The 17,966-nt window shown below is 46.2% G+C and overlaps 2 pseudogenes; one reads left to right on the top strand and one right to left on the bottom strand.

Moving 5' to 3' along the window:
- Nucleotides 1–880: 880 nt before the first annotated feature.
- LOC133910124 (uncharacterized) lies at nt 881–1,825 on the bottom strand (annotated as a pseudogene).
- An 8,261-nt stretch (nt 1,826–10,086) lies between these two features.
- Nucleotides 10,087–15,083, top strand: LOC133907255 (uncharacterized; annotated as a pseudogene).
- Nucleotides 15,084–17,966: the final 2,883 nt, after the last annotated feature.

Genomic DNA, 17,966 nt, shown 5'->3' on the forward strand with positions numbered 1-17,966 from the left:
AGGTACGGGGCCCTGCATCTTTTTGAATGACTCTCTATATTGCTTTTTCACCACGCCCTTGGCCCTATCCACTTGACAGGTCGACGGGACGCGCTACCCACCCAACACGCTAGACTGCGCTGCGTTGTGCTGTGACGCAAAGGCGTTGAGAGCCATTGCAGCCCTGACACTCAACGTGGCTTACAAGACAAGACAAGACATGTGATATGAACAAACAACGTGCCTGTGCCTAAGCCGGAGGGGTGCGAGGAAGACAAGCTTGGCACTGACGCACTCGTCGTTGCCAAGCTTGGCGACGGACGCATCGCGGCATGCGGCGGCGGTTGTTCTGCGTAGCGACGCAGACCCCCGTCGTGGTGGACTGGTGGCGCTCCCCCGGTGGTGCGGTCGAATCTGGGCACTTGAATGGCCCGATAGCGGCTCCCACGACCATGGTTCTCCCGCGCCTAGAATGGCGTGACGACAGTCTCCGATGACGGCACCGCGTGACGTGCGGGGCGTCATACCCGCTGCCGTCCGACCGAAGCTGACGCCAGACGCAAAGGTGCCCACCGGTAGCACGTGGTAACCGGCCGTTCTTCTCTCTGCTTGCTTTTCCCCTCGCATGGCTTTCCTGCTCAACGTATCCTCAAAAAGTATCCCAACAGCGAGGCTCTTCTCACTGGAGTGAAAGAAGAGAGAAGAAAGAAGAGAGTTGTGTGATGGCGTTGAGAGAGTCGGTTTCCTCTGCCTGCCTTCGAAGGTTTATACAATCAGATGTATACGTAAGTATTTTAAGCATCTCACCTTATGGTAATATAGTAAAACCGTGGTACGTCGTTTTAAATATCTCAGAACTGTGCATTTCTCCAACATCATGCATGCCTGCCTCACCGTGACTAGAAGAAAGGGATCCAAATCCTGTAGAAAAGAAGGAAAAAATTATCGAGCATTTGAAAAAAAATAGGCGACGTCGATTTCATACAGACATACAATGGATAAAATGAACTAATCATGCGTGCAGCACCAAGCAGCCATCACGCGACGCTCGCCGGACGGCCTGCCTCATGCCGTCTCACGCATGCACCATCACCGAACTCGCAATCCCCGCCAACAGCCGTACCCTTTGACGGCGCGGCACGGGAAGGCATCACGGGAGGTCGCGGCACGCTAGAACTAGAACCCGACGCCAACAAGAACCTCACGAGGTGCGGCTGCAGCGGCTCGTTGCCCGCGACGCCGGACGCCAGGCACGACGCCACCTCTTCAAAGAGCCCCTTTGATAGTCGCCAAGCACGAAGGCGGCCGTGACCGGCGTGTCGCTACCGGCGTCGGCAACCCCGCATCGTTCGCCGGCCCTGATCAGCTCCACGGGCAGGTCGAAGCACGGCGACGGGCAGTACCCTTGGACCTTCCGGGCGCCACCCTGTTCCTCGTCCTCCCCTTCCTCCACCACGAAGTCGAAGACGATGTTGTTGCCGGAGTAGAGCGACGCGCACTCGAACTTCTCCAGGGACGCGGCCCGGCTCGGCGCGTACGGAGGCTCTTGCTCGGCGGGCTGGTCCGGTGCCGGTCCCGTTTCCACTGGCCGGCTCGTACCCGCCTCCTCCTCTGGCTTATTCTTGGAGCGGCCCGGCAGGTAGAAGAGGCACGAGAGCAGCGCGCTGCATGTGAAGCCCTCGCGGTCGGAGTCGGCATTGGGCGTTCCGGACATGGCTGGTTTGATTCGAGGTAGGAACGTCAATTTGCCATTTGCCAACATATATTGATCACGGTGGTGGTGGAGGGCCATGCCGAGTGGGTGGGAGGATAGTGTGGTTCATGTCTTTCCAGATTAAGTTAGTCGTTGGGACCCAGATAACTGCATTCAGTTTAGATTTGGCATTTGGATCGTTGACTCGATTTCGATGTACATGCTACTTCCAGGAATTACCGATTTCTCGAGTCAACCCCCTAGTCTGACAAATTAACTAGCAGTTTACCGTCCGATTCATCGTTGGGTGCACAGATCTCAAAATAGAATTTAGAGAATATTAAACTCTGGAGTATATGGTATCATGGTTTTTACAGATAATATGGGAGATTGATTTGACAGATGCTATATCAAGAGGAAGACTATTATTTACTTGCCCATGCCCTTGCCTATCATACGTCGGTGGTGCTTATGATAAGCTTTTATGTAAATAGAATTTATCTCGTTTATGCTGCAAAGAGTTGTATGGTGTAATCGTGTCATGAGGAGTTTTAATTACTGCTTATATCATATTTATAATTTTATATTGTTATGCTATGTGATGCTACGTTGATTAAACCTCAAAATACAGAGAGAATGTTACCAAACTTTTAAATTTTCGGTTATGTTGTACTTTAGTCATAAAGTAGGGCATTACATGCACACCCTACAGCAGTCGCCCTCTTCTCTATTCATTGCCGAAGCCGGCCTCACTGCCGCCGTCAGCCCGCATCCGGCATCATCATCATCTCCAGCATCTTTGAGCCGCCGCATAGGACGGCAGGTGAACGATTTCTCTTTTCTAATTTTTGGTTCCAGATTTGTGCCATGGTATATATACTGTGCTTAGGAGCTATTTATGTGCCTCATTTTTCTCCCATCCTCAGCACATCACTTTTCTCCCCTGCGATTAGAGACGCATCACGCATAATATACTTATCCAAATGAAGGAAAGGTCACACTAACAAATTTCTGTATTAACAAATATGAATTTGGTTTGCGATTCTATTACTTGTACTTTGTCCTCAAGTGCATGAATTGGCACTTGGTAGCTTCACCAGACTGACTCAGGAACTAGAGCTGACAAAACAGGAGAAACAGCATATTGGCGTCCTATTGTTTGCTTTTGAAAGACAAGGCGGCCAACGAAATTTCCTAGGTTGCAAAATTCAAATCCCAGTCAGTTGATTTCATTCCAAGATATGTTCGGGCTGTTTGGTCGTCCAGATGTTGGAGTAGTTGCTGTTGGAATATGTCTTAAATAGGTGTACAAAAGTCAATTATAAATAGATTTGAGTTTAAATTAGATGGATAGAGATAGAATTAAAATCGGACCTGTATTTCTAAGCCTATAAATATTGGATACTACTGTTGTAACCATGGTACAATAGACATATCAATATTAGGGAGGAACGTCCGTAGTTATTCCCTGAGAATGTAAGCGGATGGCTGAACCTCGTTAAAAAATATCATATCTTGGTGTAGTTGATCTTGGTTGTGCTTATGCGTATTCTAATAAGTGGTACCAGAGACAAGGAGAAAGACCATGTGAAGGCATGAGGAGATGTTCTGCACCGCGCAAAGTTTGCACTATTTAGGAAGAGACATGGTGCAAGATGGAGCATGGCAGTGATAGATAATTTGATCTGTGGATTTGGATACTTCGAGTCCATCAGCGGGGATCTATCGAGACGTGGAGATCATGTTGATAGCGGCTGGAGGCTATTGTTCGATATGGGCCGGTCAGACGTGATGGCTAGGTTCGACAGGAAGACGTCGCAAACAGGTGTGGCGGCTTCGATTCATGATCTGATTGATATGCGGCTCGGTGTATGCATGGTGGCGCATCTAGGCAGGGCACAAGACGAGCGCATGGCAGCACGCTCAACACACATGAGGTGCACATGAGCCAAGGGATTCATTGGTTTGTGGCAACAGGTAGATGGCGTCGACGGCATGCAAATTTGAGGTGACAAGGTTTGACACGACTGGCAATTTTAGGCTATGGTAGATGGGTTAAGGATCTGCTGACAAAACAAGGTATCTTAAAGGCTTTGCGAGAGTCAAAGCTAGCCATTATAGATGATGATAAGTGGGCGGAGATGCAAGCACAAGCGGCGGAAACAATCAGGTTGTGTCTCTTTGATCAAATCATATACTATATCATGGATGAGTCATCATCTAAGAAGATTTGGGATAAATTGGCCGATCAGTTCATGTCTAAAACATTGACTCAGAAGCTGTATCTGAAGCAGAAATGTATGGGCTGAAGATGCAGGAAGGATCAGGTCTTGCTAAGCACATAAACATCTTCAATCAAGTTGTATGTGACCTTATGAAGGTGGAGGTGGCAATTTATGATGAAGACAAGTCGATTATTCTTTTGTGTTCCTTGGAAATGTCTTATGAGCACTTGGTCACTACTTTGACGTATGGTAAAGAGACGGTTAAAATTGATGATATCCTTGTGGCGTTGTTTGCTCATGAACAAAGGAGAAAGAACAATGTATGTGAGGGTCCATTAGGAGATGCCTTGCTGGTCAGGGTGATCGAGGCAGGAAGACTGACAAGAAGAAGAAGAATGAGGCACAATTCTATAAATGCAAGGATTGGAAACATGTGAAAAGAGATTGTCCGAAACTGAAGAAGTGTGTGTGAAATGTTGTGGTTTCCAAGAAAGATGACTCAGAGAATGATAGTGATCATCTTCTCATACTATTGAGTGAAAAGTCTTATGGTGAAGCGTGGCTTTTAGATTCTATAAGTTAATATCATACAACATCTAAGAAGAATGGTTCACTTCATACATTGAGGGTGATATTGGTCTTGCTCACTTGGGAGATGACATTGGGTACCGTCCTATAGGAGTTGATAACATCAAGTTGAAGATGTATATTGAACATGAAGTGCTACTCGAGGGTGTGTGATATGTGATGGGACTTACGATGAATCTGTTCTTGCTTGGAATTTTGCATGAATAAGGTTGGTTGTATCAGGTGGTGCCAAATTAGAAGATCTTAAAGGTGATGATGATAACAAGACTATGATGATAGGTGAGAAGACATGAGCTCATCAGTACAAACTAAAAATGTGAAGTCATGGAGGAGGGACTTGCAAAATTTGCAGAATTCATTCCTAACGGCGAGGCATCCTTGTTGTACTGTTCGAAGTGAGCGGCGGAGCTAGATGACTCAAGTCTGTGTACATGGAGGTTCGCACATGATGGCTTCAAGGTTGACTTGCATATTCACCAAGGTGGAGTTTATTGGAACATGTGTCGAATATGTATACAAAAGTTGGTTATAGATAAATTTGCATTTAAATTGGATGGATATGGAAAGAATTGTAGTCAGACTTGTATTCCTAGGCTTATAAATATAGGGTACCAACGTTGTAATTGCGGTACAATTGGCCGATATATATTAGGAAGGAGCACCCGTAGTCATGTCCCGAGGATGTAGGAAGATTGTTGAACCTCATTAAAAAAACATTGTGTCTTGGTGTTGTTGATCTTTTGTTTGGCTTTGTGATCTTGGTTGTGCTTCCGCGTACTCTAAAAATTGCCATCCAAGGTATTGGTGGCTCTAGGAAGACATGGGCTGTAAAGGCCGCATACCAGGTAGCAAGGACCTCGAATATATTTGATGAATATATCTGGGTTACATTGTCAATAAATTGTAGCTTGAGACAATGTATCAATAAGATTACATCATCTCTTTCATGCAAGATCAGAGTAGGGGTGCAAACGGGACGAATATTTCCTGACCGCCCGAAGGAGTTTAGATGCTATCCGGACCGAAAAACTCGGATATCCAAAAAAAAAAGTCAGATATTGGATCCTTATTCATATTATTGGATCGGATGTTGGATCTGGACATGGGGAGACTGATATCCGTCGAATAGTGGATATCCGATATTTTTATCAGATATATCTGGTTAGGATCCAATTAAGTTTCCAAGTCATTGAGGGTCACCGGTCTCGGGTTGGGGTCACGGGCTGAACCCGAATAGCATGCATTCAACAGATCCATCCCGATTGCCAACTAGAAAGTTCTTGCCTGCCCGCACCCAATCCCTCTCTGGTCTCCACTGCCGCCCCTCTAAGGATGTCAACGGGTCTGCCCCCTGTCGGGTTTTGCTGGAATGGACTCGACTTGAAACCCGATTTGTCAAACCTGATAGGCCCCTAAATCAAAATCGGGCGCAAAACCACCCCTGCTCTCGGCCTCGACGGGGACACAAAACCCGATGAGGCAACCCAAAACTGACCAGAATGGCAACATGGCAACAACGTGGTGGCTGGCCGGAGTAAAAGATCAAACCACCACCTTGACGGCGACAGGACAACAACTAGCTGGAGCGCAGAATCGAGCCCACAACACATCTCAACGGCAACGGGGCCAGAGCATATCCACTTCAACGGTCACAACACAAAGGCTAGCCAGAACACATTCGCTTCAACGGTCAGAGCACGAAGGCTGACCAGAGCACATCTGCTTCAATAGCCATGACACGTAGGCAACTCGACAGTGCGGTGGCCAGAGACATCTCAACGCTGGCGCAACAGCTCGATGGCCGTCACCCACGATGAAGCCCACAATCGTACATCAACGAGGGAACTACATACCTCAATGTGTTGCATCGGCGGTGGAGCACGGACGCTGGTGGTGCTCTCGTCGCCCTCGTCCTCCTCGTCTATGCGCTAGACCGGCGTTAGGGATGAATGGATGGATCGATTGGGAGGCTGACATTGAGGAGTGTCGAGCGTAGCACGGGAGAGGGACCATGCTAATAGTCACACGCCGCCCTCTCCCTCCTCGTCTCCGCTCCCAGCCAGCGTTGGGGATGGATGGATGGATCGATTGGGCAGCCGATGTTGGCGAGCGCAGAGCGCAGCACGGGAGAGGGAGGAAGCCAATAGCCACGCACTGTCGCGCGTCGCCCTCGCCCTCCTCGTATCCGCTCTTGGTCGGCGTTGGGGATGGATGGATGGATGGATTGGCCAGGCGACCGATGTTGGGGAGCGCAGCACGAGAGATAGAGGAGGTCGTCGGGGGAAGGAGGAGCTTGCCGATTGGGGTCACCGGTTCGAGGAGGGAGGAGGTCGCCAGTCTGGTTGGGAGCTCAGCACCTGCAAGCAGCCATGATATTTTCCTCTCGGGTGTAGCTGCAGTCAAGAGGAAGGGAGAGATATTTTGCGCAGTGAAGGATGGAAGGTTCTGGAGAAAATGGGGTTGGGGTCAGGTGGTGTCGTGGTTGCGTGGACTCAGAAGGTTTCGGGGCCGCGAGACACCCGCAAGGGCAAACGTAGCCCCAGCCCTGAACCCGTTTTGGGTCGGGCCCCTGACCCGATGGCCTCGCGTGGCTGTTTTCTCACTGAACCTGCCCCCATCGGGTCTAAACCCGCAAGGACCCGACCTCACAGGAGAAACTATCATCCCTACACACCTTCCTCCTCACCACTGCCGCTCCCTCGCTGTCGCTTCTCCCTCACCGCCGCCCCTCCTACTCTAGGCGTCTCCAGATCGTACCCATAGCCTCCACCTCTTCAGGTGGCCTCCCAGCGTGAATATGCAACCACCTCCTACCGCATACGTACGCGGATCCACGATCATCACGTCTGGGCGTGATCCGTGGCCATCTCCTCTTTTAAATGCCTCCCGGAGCAGATCCAGCGCCAGATCCAGTATAATTGAAGTTTTGAGCAAGCAATGAGTTCAATCAAACATTAAACAGAAATGGTTGGAATTAATTTTTAATGGTGCTTTGTGAAGCAAGTCACAAAACCACCATATAACATAGGGTTATAAATGATTTTAGAAATTAGTCCATAGTAAGTAGAGAATATTAGTAAATTTTCCCAAAATTTTTTGAATTATTTTGAAGACATAAAATTACAACAAGTTAGAAAAGGTTGCAAATTTGGACAATTTTCATTTGAAATTGGCTCAGGCTTTTTGGGTCAAACAAGTTAAAATGGGTTGTACATAAATTATAGTTTCACACAATATTGTCCCACAATTTTTGGCATTTTGTAAGGTGTTCAATTGGATCACAAAAGAGTGGACGGTATTTCTTTTCGGTCAGCTACTATTCACATGGCCCCACTCGTCATTCACTCCCTCCCTGTCTCAGACGAGCGGCTTCCCGAGACGGCCGCCGCTTTCCTTGAATTTTGCAGCTAGCCACATCACCGGGAAAACTGAGCACGACACCGAGGCTTCCAGGCCGTTCGGCCCTTTTATCCCTCCCTCTGCCCTCTCTTCATCTCATTGCTCTCTCTCTCTCCCTCACTTCTCTCTCGCGCGCCCTGAGAGCAGTGCAGAGCACAAGCACAACACACCACCGCTGGCGCCATTGCAGAGCGCCGATGAGAACACCGTTGGATCTGCATGCTCGCAAAGTTGGTGTAAGGGCGTTCGGCCGGGTTGATTTCATTGTCGTTTCGCCGCCGGCGTGCTTGACCGAGACGCCGCCGTAGATTGCCATCGTTTGTTGTTGATGGTCACCTTCTGGTCATTGCCGGCGACCACACATACCTCAGTCAGATCCACCATTCCACGCTGATGCCACTTGCCGACCGAGCCACACCGTCGTTCACCGCCGATGAGGTTGTCTGGGCTGCCCGACATTGTGTGCCCCGGGCGCGGCTCAATTTTTTGACTAAGGTCAAGATGCTCGGGCCCATTATCAGCCACGGTAGATAGAGGCCCTCCTGGTGCAAAAAGTTTTCGGCCTTTTTGTATTCAGATTAAATCAGAAAATGCAAAATCGAATTTTGGTTCAACTAGTAATTCGACTGAAGTTTGTAAAATGCATATTAAGTTAAATATTGCTCTGAAAATTATGAAAACCAATTTTTTTGGCTTTGCATTATCATACTATTCATGTTAAAAATACTAGAAACTATGAAGTATGTACAGAGATTTCTTTAATTAATGAAATGTGTTTAAGCTTTATTAATCCATAATTAAATATTGGTAACTCCAAAATTGATGAAACTAATTTTGTTAATCTTCATGTTTTATGTCCCATTCACTAAAAATATTTACCCTCATGCTAATCCTAATTAACTTCCTAATTAGGATTAAGTTTTTGTTTAAGCTTAATTAATTTAGGAAATTACTAAATGATTAAACACTAATTTTACTTAAGAAATCATTAATGCTTTAACACTCGTGCCATGATGCATTGCATCTCCACTTTAGTCATATATTGTGGAGCATCCTTCATGGCATGTCATCATACTCATTATGATGCATTGTCATCTGTATTTAGAAAATGACACTTCAAAGTGTCCCGTTGTTGAAACCACAAACAATCAACCGGAGTTCTATGAGTGTTGCACAGGAAGCATCAGACAAGCAACAGGCAAGCATATATCATATCTCTCTTATGTTTTGATGAATAGTTGATCAACTTATTAGAATTTACTATATGTCGTAGATGCATGTCATAAGGTATCGATGTCAGGAATCGGGTAGATCCTATTTGTTGCATTGTACCTACCTTGATGAAGTTGTTAATCTTGATCCTTGTAACCTGGGTATTTTCATGACATGGTCCAACTTAAAGTGATGCGGTAATTACTTAGCCTTGCATAGATCATTGGTAAAGTCGAGCGACGGATGTCACAACTTGACCCATCACTAATAACTAGCCTAGGACGACCCATCACCGATGATCTTATCATTAGTGACGGGTCACAATTTGACCCGTCACTAATAACTGGCTCATGACAACTCGTCACTAATGACCTAGTCATTAGTGATGGGTCACAATTTGACCCGTCACTATTATCATCAGTGACGGGTCATATTACGACCCGTCACTAATGACCACTCATTAGTGATGGGTCTATATATGTTCCCGATTAGAAGGGACATTAGTGATGCGCTCTTATAGGACCTGTCACTAATAGGATATTAGTGACGCGTGTTGAGCAACCGTTACTAATATGGTGTCTCCTTTACTGGTTTCTTACGTAGTGATTTATTCATCTTAAACAGCAAAGTGCGGACTCAAAAATCATTGGGACTACAAGAACTGTGAGGACATGGATTGTCATGGAGATGGATATAGATGGTGTTTGGTTCCACGAACGGTAATGCAAACGCAAAGGGAATGTATTCACAGTGATAACAGAAAAGGGATCGATGATTACTTGATTTGTTTGGATGAGTAGCGGGAAGGGAAAGGAAAGCACAGAGGCCCATGGGTAGCAAGGCTAGGCAGAGATCGATGTTGCAGCCTCGTCAAGCAGTCAGGGTCGCTCAGATCTAGATGGCACCGCCGTTGCTCCTCACCCTGATGATGCCCATCGAGGCTCTCGAAGGCACCATTACCATGGGAGCAGCTTGGAGGCGGAGGGGAAGATGGGCGGGGAAGCAGACCAAACAGGCATCACGTGCCGTGGGGACACCAGATTCGGTCTCGTCGTCGATAAATCTGGCAAGGTCTTCGTCGCAAATGGGCTTGGAGGCGGTGAGGGATGGCAAGGAAGCCACATGCAACGCGGGGGAGTAGCCAGGCCACCTGGCCGGCGCTTCTTCTTATGTCATACGTTGCGGCCTACGGGGACGGATGAGGCAGCACACCGATCGCCGACGAGCGAGGCAATCAGTGACAGTCACACGGGGCAAGGCCAGGGAGTCAGCCACGCAGGGCAAGGAGGAATTGGCATGCCGGTCGTCGGGAAGATCGCTTGCATGGGCAAGGCGGAGACAGTGTGCCGGTCGCATGGGTCGCAGGAGGCGGAGGCGGAGGCAAGTTGGAGGCGTGGACTGTGGTATCGTTTTGTGTTTGCGGTGGGGTGCAAGCGGAATCAGAATTGTATAGCGCTGGTATTCGATTCCATATAATCCGATTACAGCTCGATGGAAACAAACGGGTGTAATGGTATTGATTACCCTTTGTAATCAGGTCATATTACAAAACGACGAACCAAACAGCACTATAGTGTTAAGGCCACAAACTCTTGCTTATGAGGAGTCATACAACCTATTGCGCGGGAAGATCGGGAAAGATATCAATTTTGAACACGAATTAATCAGCTACTGCTATGGCAATCCACATTTCCACTAATAATCATCCTATTGGCTGGGGTATTATGTGATGCACCTACACAAGAGGCACTTAGTGAGTTGGTCGCAAACGCGAATGTCGCTCTAGGTAGTGAAATTTCGGTAGCATCAGCTTCCTAGCGACAATGCACGGCACTGCTTGCTTTTCCCGGACGATCAAGGAATTTCAGTCAAAGAGTTAATCTGGCACTGGATAATGGATGGTCTACTCCAAGAAGCTATTAGTTTTGATGAGGCTAACCATATCGACGAGGAAATTTTTGGATGTCCTCACAAAGCATGGTATGGTATATTTGGAGGATAATGATCGCGTACGCGTGCATGATGTGATCAGGGAGACTGTCTCAAGTTTTGGAGAGGATAAGGGTTATAAAGAGCAACATGGCTGGTGTCTTGGCAACCTATTATTAAATTAGAGCATCTTGCCGAGCATAGCAACAGAGTTTCGTTAATGCATACTGTTGCATACTGATATGGAATGCCTTCGCGGAAGCCCACATTGCTTCTTCCTTTCATCATTACTTTTAAGAGGAAACTATCTTTTGAAAGCTATATCAGATTCTTTTGCCATATGGGAACACTTGGGCTGCTAGACCTGTCATTTACACGAATTGAAGTGCTGCCGCGCTCCATCTTCTGTTTGACTAGGCTTGGATGCTAGACCTATCATTTACACGAATTGAAGTGCTGCCGCGCTCCATCTTCTGTTTGACTAGGTTGAGAATGTTATTACTGACTGGATGTGATCATTTGGAGGAAATTCGACATATAGCTCCATTAGTGCGGCTGGAGGTGCTGGATGCTTCAGGTTGTGATTCCCTGAAGAGTATAGACTCCGGGTCATTTGATTGTAAAAAAAACAAATTGAAATGTGCCTTGTTTATATGTGATGAGTAATTGATAATGGTATTGAATTGGTTTGATGTTCTTAGATCTATGAACATGATTATGTATTGTAATTATGATCATAACTAACTAAAGTTGCATAAAAAATAGAGATGTCGTGTTTGTGATTGAATCCAAGAGAATATTACATGCCGCATGATCCGACGCTGAAGAAAATAAACTCGTTGGATGATCCGGCATTCATATGCAGTACACGCCAGAGCATTTCAATGAAGAAGTAAAAATTGAAGTACACGCTGGATGGTCTGGCGTTGTGCATCAGTGAACGCCAGAGCTTTTCTTGCAGAGAGGTTACAAAATAGCTCTGGAGGACTTGTATACGTTGAATGGTCTGACACTGGGCAGTGTGTATGTCGGATGTTTCACCGGAGTAATTTTTTCAGAGAGGGTGCAATATGGTTTCCAGCAAGAATGAATATGTCAGATGGTCCGACGATGGGCATAAATATATATCGGACTATTTCTTACAGAGAGGATTTCAGACAGTCTAGTCTACGGAGTTGAACACGTCGGATGGTTCGACGCTTAGGAGGAGTGAACACCGGATCATCCGGCATTCATGATTTTTCAGAGATGTGTCATTTCTGTATGGATTTTGATCTTGACTAACTTGTGATGGAGTTAAATATTGTTGGATGTTTATGTTTGCTTGTCTTATGATGTGTATGTGATGAATGCAACTTACTGTCAACGGCGAAAAGATCGGGGCTAAGCGGGGAGCTTGGTGTCGGACGATCGAAGGAGCCGAGCAGAGTAAAAGGTGATCCTAACTGTATACGTGGAGGTCAAGCAAAGCATGAGATAGAGGATGAAGATGGCGTATTGACAAAATCAAGCAAAATGGATGCCGATGCAAATGACAAGACAACCTGAGGGATCGGGAGCAAGAGAGACTTGCCGGCAGTCAAGATCGTAAGACGGAAAACATGCGTTGACATCGAAAGACTTGATTAAGGAGTAAGCAAGTGGTTGTGAGTCACACTTTGAGAAGCGTGCAAGACGGTTTCCTGGTTTGACCACAAAAACCGCTGGAGGATGGAGTGCACATGGTATCATTGCGAAGCTTACATCGAGGCGAAGCTAAGTCATAAAGGTGACATTGTCATCCAATGAACGTAGAAAAATTCAAACGAAACTACCTTCCGTGGTAGGTGGGAATGTATTTTAAGTGAAGGATAGTTTAAAGACATGATTGCTTAAGGATTAAGCAAACCTTGTATGGCTGGTGGAAAGGAAAGAGCCTTTTAGAGTGTTTAGAGAGTTTTGAGAGCCTTTCACTTGTGTTGTGTGAAGAGGGAGAGATGAATGCTTAGTCTACATTTAGGTGAGAGCTTTTAAGAGAAAAACACTTTATAATCTGCTAAAAGAGGGTGTTCTTCTGAGATTAATGAAGAGTGTTTTTGCATATGGTTGACTGGTTGAGTTCATCTCCTTCTAGTCTCTTGCTTTTGGTTCCTATGTTTTGGTGCAATTTTTTTTGTATTTTCTTGTAGATTTTCGTTTTCATTGAGAGTTGTTCCTTTTAGGTCTTATAAGAAATGTTCTTCTTATTACTAGAGAGTTAATCTTCTCATATGAGTTAGTCTTGAACCATCTCAACACTATGAATCCATCAACTTGAAGAATCTTCTCTTCTGTTGGCTAGTTCTCTTGTATTTAGGAGTTTTTCTTTAAGTTGATTGTTTTCTTGCGCTATGACTCTTGAAATGGACTTAAATGGAAACTAGATTTCTCATCCATATGAGAGGAGTGTTTGTTTTGAAAGTCTTGCAATATGTTTTTGTCTCTTTTGCTTCCGTATATAGTTTTGAGATGTGTTGGGTTCAAGAATAAGAAAATGCCATTAATTTTATAAAAAAATTATATATACATCTATTCACCTCCCTCTAGTCACCAAACTAGATCCTACAGATTGTATGGTGTTGCTCAAGGTCCTTGACCTTTTTGCAGCTTCCATCACTTTCTTGACCTCATTTTCAGCATCTATGGAGCTTCGCCACCTCAATCTACCGGGTTGCCCATTTCTATGGTCTGAGCTCCTTTAAACCATCTTCAACGACTTCTCTTCGCGAGTTCTATTTCCTTCACGAAGAGATTCTCATTCCCTTCGATGCTCTAATGACTTAATTTAATGAAAGGATTCTCTCTTACATTCTCTTTACTTTGGGATTTTCTCTCTTTTCTCTTTACGAATCTTTTCGAAAAAAAACTATTTAAGATGAGGAAAAATAATAAGCATAAAAACGAAAAGGGGAATTAGAAAGAGAAGAAATGAAGCGAATATGGGGTTTCAAAAGGTGGTGTTGTGCGGAACCGGCAGCTTGGCAGCATTGAAGATCTAGGAGACTGGATGGGCATGCTGTGTTTACCTTGTGGACCGATTTTCCAGCCGTCTGATAGGTTTGGGTTGAAAATGTCACGTGATTTTGACGGGGATAGTAAAGCTTACATTGATGCGAGTGATGCCTATTTCTTTAAATGCTTGGAAAAAGATTCACCAGTATGGTTTAATTGTTTTCACAAGTTTTAGATTGTCATCTCGCCTTTGATGGATGACCAAACCATGGACACTGATGCCCAAGTAAAGAAGACAGATTCCATCTTTCAGAATTCCTACTTTAGGACAAAGCACTCCACACATTCCATTGATCCCGAGAGATATCTAGAGATAAATGGTACTATTAGTGTTCCTTCCGATCTTGATGGCATTCTTTATCATGCTGAGCTGATATCATTAAAGAGATTAACAATCACTACCCAATTTTCTGATCTGAATCTTAGAAGTATGAAAGCAGTAAGAGAACTCCGGATAGAGAATTGTGAAGAGTTGGAGTCTTCTCACACCAGACGTAGTCCAGGCATTGTCTGCAGTGGGCAGCTTGCACAAGCTATGGATCTCCGACATAGAAAATTTACCATCCTTCTGCAAAGAAGTGAAAGATGTGCCTAGTTTCAGTTGTATGAAGCACTTGCTTCTCGACTGCTGTCCAAATCTCGTATGTCTTTTTCCTTTGATACTACGCATTCCAAGTCTTCAAATGTTGCATATCAGGTTTTGCGACAATTTGGAGAGGGTTTTTGACACCTCTGTCTTTGGAGAGGACAATCTTCCAAGGTTGCAGTCGCTGCAACTGTGGGAGCTTCCCGAGCTATCCTTTGTGTGTGGAGTCTTGACATCACTGAAGAAACTCGAGGTGAGAGGTTGTGCAAAACTGCGAAAAATCCCAGTTGGTGTGAATTTAAAATAGCCCGTTCATCACTACAATAATAGGTGAAAATTGTGGTGGGACAATTTAATATGGGATGATGAAAGCATTAAGCGTAGGGTGCTGCTGTTCAGAAATTGGGGGCCCTTGCTACCTTATCTTGCAACTGAAGGATGAAGACGCCTCCATACGTTTATTGTGGCATCTGGCAGTCTTTCCACGGTTTTCTCAAAGGAACATGTTCTTTTTTTGTGTGTTAAACAGCACAACTTCAATCGTTCACCTACCCTTATGTTATGCCTTCTATAATTTTCTGAAACTGATCTTCTAGCAAAAGTACACTTTTGTAGCTATACCTTAAGTCTGTAACAACACAAAGCAAACTGAGTTTGATTCGCATATATATTTACAAGTATTTTGCTATACAGAGTGCGAACTGGTTTTGCAGATATTGCAACTCTCCTTCGTTCGCCGTGAACAGATTGATCCGGAGGAATGTACAACCTGTGAAGACACTCCGGCTAGGGTTCCTGGCGGGGATTGATTCGGGGGAGGGGTTCCTTCGTCGCCAACTTTAGAGGAAGCTTTGAGAAAGGTATACCAACCCAACGGAGGAGGCGGGTGTGGGGTGGGGCGGCGAGCGGCAGGGCTTGCTGGTGGGTCATGGTGAAGCGGGGGAGCGCGAATCGGGAAGGACGAATGCGGGTTGAAAGTTGAAGATGGCTGTGAGCCGTTGGACATAGCCATTGCCTGAAAAAAAAATCAATTTCAGGCACTGAAGAATAGAATCACTCTTTTTTACGGGGATTTTCATAGCTGCCAAACTTCAAAGAGACCGTGGGAGGCAGGAATGACATGCTGTGGTGGCGGTTGCAGTGGCGGGGCAGTGGGAACACCGCCGGGGGAGTGATGCGAGGGGAACCGGTTCCTCTGACGTTGGTGGAGCAACGTCAGAGGTGTACAGTAACTCGTGAGAGGCGCTACAGGTCTCTGATGCTGCACAGTAACGGTTTTTACTGTTCATCACTATACTGTAGCGATGTTACTGTTCGCATACCTACTGTAGCGTCAACTCTTGTCCGCCCATTTGTGATCGAACGGCTCAAAACTGCTCAACTGCTCTCTGACGTCAAAATCTCCAACGTTACTGTAGCGTCAGATCTTGTCTGCCCATTTGTGATCGAACGGCTCAAAACTGCTCAACTGCTCTCTGACGTCAAAATCTTCAACGTCAGAGGATCTCGTTTGGATGCGAGGCGTTGCGTGTGTGAGAGAGATGTATGAGGTTGGAGACGACGCCCTGGCCGTTTGATTTTCATCAGACAGCTCACATGCGTTGACTGAAAGGAAGGGGGAGAAAATATATCATGGTACAACGCCCTCTCTCTGTTAGTAACGTAGGAGGTGACGCGGCGTCTTCTCTTCGGGCACGGCGGCAGCGATTCCACATTAAGAGGGATCGGATATGAGACATTCACCTTCTGAACTTGTACAAGGCTTCGGCGTTCACCTTCTGCTTGAATTGGTGAATGTGTCCCCGTCTCGAGCCTGTGTGGCTGGCGTCTGTTGGTATGCAGTCCGAAGAAAATTAGTCATAGTTACAGATACACCTTCCAACTGGAATAGTTGTATTTAACACTCACGTCTGTTCAGCATCATGAAAATTTTACTTTATATCTCTTGATTCTCATGTCTTATTTTCTACATGTTCCTTCTATCTAATAAAACCCCTTAAAATTTAAATAATTTATTTATTTTTGTCGTACACTCTCGTCCTCCAGTCTCGTTACAGTTTACGACTATAAGACGAATTTACTAAAATAAATAAATAAATAAATTAGAGAAAAATTATCGAATAATCTTTTTCTCCTTTTCATATCTCATATAAAATCAAACTACGACATCACACCCAACGTATTCTGTCGACGACACTCTCATAACATATATATATTTCTATATTTTAAGTTTATGCTTAAATTTGTAGCTAGTCTTTCTCAAATTCTTATGTTTTTCACATGCGCCATCAAAACATCATTCCTACGGTTTAAGTCATACTTTCATGTCAACTTTTGCAAAATACTCCACTTTATTACACATCTTCAATAAAACCCTAACATGTACCGGCCTAGCCACAGTATTTTGCTGCCTTGCAATCCCCCGTCTTCCTGCATCGGCTATTCAAGGAACTGTGCAAGTGCAATCCACCAACCTGGCATCCATCCATCCATCTCGCGGCACGCCGGACGGTCCATTCATCCCAGGATCTTTGCAGTGCAGTGCCTAATTCACTCTCGATGACATCACGCGATGAATCCAGAACTCCAAAGCGCAAAATCGAACCCCTCATCCACCATGAAGCTCCAGACATGCACCAGCATAGCTACAGTAGGTTGCTGCCTCGCAGTCACCCCGGCGCCCCGCACCAGCAGCTATTCAAGGAACTGTGCAATCGACCAACCTGGCACCCGCCCATGATCCATCGGTCCATCCACCACGCGGCACGCCGGCCGGCTGGACGGGCCATCCGTCCCAACCTCTGTACAAATTGACGCCGCATCATCCCGCACCCTCTCCAACCCAACATGCAGCCAGCAGGCGATCACCCCGGCCGGCCGGTGCACACACCCAACCCAACCCGGGCGGACGCTTATGTGCCTGGTCGGCCCCCCTCTCTTTCACTCGGCAGCTAGCTCGGCAGGCACGGCAAGTGGGTGCGCCCCGAGCCGAGCCCAGCCCCGTGGATTTTCCTGCGAGATTGGCATCGAAATAATGGATGTGCTGGGGCGGCACATGCCATGTCCCCCACCGGGCTCATCGCCCGGGCTCAGCCAATTTGAGTTTGTTGCGGCCTTGCGGGACTTTATACGCGTCACTGCGCCTTCGATCTTGCCGGCGTTTCGTTTCGTAGGGGTTTGCATCTGATCGGTGAATCGAGCGGTTTTTAGCGCGGGCAGTGCAGGACGAGTTAATCATGGTCCATCCAGTGGAATCGTAGCTCGCCTCGCGTGGCCCCGTGCGCTCTGCTCCGATCCGATGCATGCGGCGAGCCCAGGCCCAGCC

Source organism: Phragmites australis, chromosome 2, assembly GCF_958298935.1.
Source record: "Phragmites australis chromosome 2, lpPhrAust1.1, whole genome shotgun sequence".
Taxonomy (NCBI): Eukaryota; Viridiplantae; Streptophyta; class Magnoliopsida; order Poales; family Poaceae; genus Phragmites; species Phragmites australis.